The sequence below is a fragment of the Oncorhynchus mykiss genome, chromosome 22 (assembly GCF_013265735.2).
Source record: "Oncorhynchus mykiss isolate Arlee chromosome 22, USDA_OmykA_1.1, whole genome shotgun sequence".
NCBI classification, from domain to species: domain Eukaryota; kingdom Metazoa; phylum Chordata; class Actinopteri; order Salmoniformes; family Salmonidae; genus Oncorhynchus; species Oncorhynchus mykiss.
In genome coordinates, this window is record NC_048586.1 from 41,524,612 (window position 1) to 41,526,981 (window position 2,370).

A 2,370-nucleotide genomic window follows, 5' to 3' on the forward strand; every position below is an offset into this window, starting at 1 on the left:
TTGTTGCCTTGTATGGAGTTGAGAAATGGTGGAGACTGAGAAGGCAAAATCTAAGGTATAGAATCACATGAAGGGAACAAACGCTCCACCTACATAAGTCTCTGAGATCCACCAACAGTCCAAGGGAGCCAGTGACAGCACGAGCTCCACTTGTATTGTGTGTTCTGCAATTCTACACAAGACATACCTTAACATCCTGTAACGTTGTGTCTCCCTGAATTGACCATGAATGGTTCAGTGACTCACATATGGGACAGTGTATCCTTATCTCATCTTGACAGCCTAAAAGGCATTTTTGCTTTATTTTAAATGTATATGCATTTTTTTTCTCCATCCAAAGCAACATTCAATTAGTCAATGATCTAATGCAATCTTTAACAGAAGTAATTAAACACCACCTCCACTACAACCGTCATTCCAACCAGATCTCAACATTTCAGAGGAGGTTCCCCTGGAACAGAGGTGCTGAGTGGAGCAAGAGACATTTGAGAATGATGGAGAGCTCATCCATGAGGAAGTGCAGAAGATAGGAAGTCTAGAGAAGCTGAATGACAAAGAGTTCCCGATAAGTGTTGACACTGTCATGCACTTGACTGCAGCTGAAGTCCTGGTCAAGGTGGTGGAGGGGGAGAGGGCATTCTTCCCTGTGCTGTATCGAGTCTTGGTGGAGGGGGCATTCTTCCCTGTGCTGTATCGAGTCTTGGTGGAGGGGGCATTATTCCCTGTGCTGTATCGAGTCTTGGTGGAGGGGGCATTCTTCCCTGTGCTGTATCGAGTCTTGGTGGAGGGGGCATTATTCCCTGTGCTGTATCGAGTCTTTGTGGAGAGGGCATTCTTCCCTGTGCTGTATCGAGTCTTGGTGGAGGGGGCATTCTTCCCTGTGCTGTATCGAGTCTTGGTGGAGGGGGCATTCTTCCCTGTGCTGTATCGAGTCTTGGTGGAGGGGGCATTCTTCCCTGTGCTGTATCGAGTCTTGGTGGAGGGGGCATTCTTCCCTGTGCTGTATCGAGTCTTGGTGGAGGGGGCATTCTTCCCTGTGCTGTATCGAGTCTTGGTGGAGGGGGCATTCTTCCCTGTGCTGTATCGAGTGGAGAAGTAAATTGTAAACATGGAGGACATGGATGGAAGAGTAGCAGGTTCAGTGCATTCAGAAAATATTCCAACCCCTTGACTTTTTCCACATTTTGTTACGTTACAGCCTTTTTCTAAAATTGATAAAATAAATATAAATCCTCAGCAATCGAAACACAATACCCAATCAAGACAAAGCAAAAACAGATTTTTTTGAAAAACAGAAATAACCTATTTATATAATTATTCAGACCCTTTGCTATGAGACACGAAATTGAGGTCAGGTGCATCCCTGTTTCCATTGATCATCCTTGAGATGTTTCTTCAACTTGATTGGAGTCCACCTGTGATGAATTAAATTGATTTGACATGATTTGGAAAGGCACACACCTGTCTATATGAGGTCCCACAGTTGACAGTGCATGTCAGAGCAAAAACCAAGCCATGAGGTCGAAGGAATTGTCTGTAGAGCTCCAAGACAGGATTGTGTCGAGGCACAGATCTGGGGAAGGGTACCAAAAAATGTGTGCAGCATTTAAGGTCCCCAAGAACACAGTGGCCTCCATCATTCTTAAATGGAAGAAGTTTGGAACCACCAAGACTCTCCCTAGAGCTGGCTGCCCAGCCAAACTAAGCAATTGGGGGAGAAGGGCCTTGGTCAGGGAGGTGACCAAGAACCCGATGTTCACTCTGACAGAGCTCTGAAGTTCCTCTGTGGAGATGGGAGAAACTTCCAAACGGACACCATCTCTGCAGCACTCTACCAATCAGGCGTTTATGGTAGAGTGGCCAGACGGAAGCCACTCCTCAATAAAAGGCACATGACAGCCCACTTGGAGTTTTCCAAAAGGCACCTAAAGACTCCCAGACCATAAGAAACAAGATTATCTGGTCTGATGAAACCAAGAACTCTTTGGCCTGAATGCCAAGGGTAACGTCTGGAGGAAACCTGGCACCATCCCTACGGTGAAGAATGGTGGTGGAAGCATCATGCTGTGGGGATGTTTTTCAGCAGCAGGGACTGGGAGACTAGTCAGGAATGAGGCAAAGTACAGAGAAATCCTTGCTGAAAACCTGCTCCAGAGCACTCAGGACCTCAGACTGGGGTGAAGGTTCCAACAGGACAACGAAACTAAGCACACAGCCAAGACAATGCAGGAGTGGCTTCAGGACCAGTCTCTGAATATCCTTGAATGACCCAGTCAGAGTCCGGACTTGAACCCTATCGAACATCTCTGGAGAGTCCTGAAAATAATTGTGCAGCAATGCTCCCCATCCAATCTGACAGAACTTGAGAGG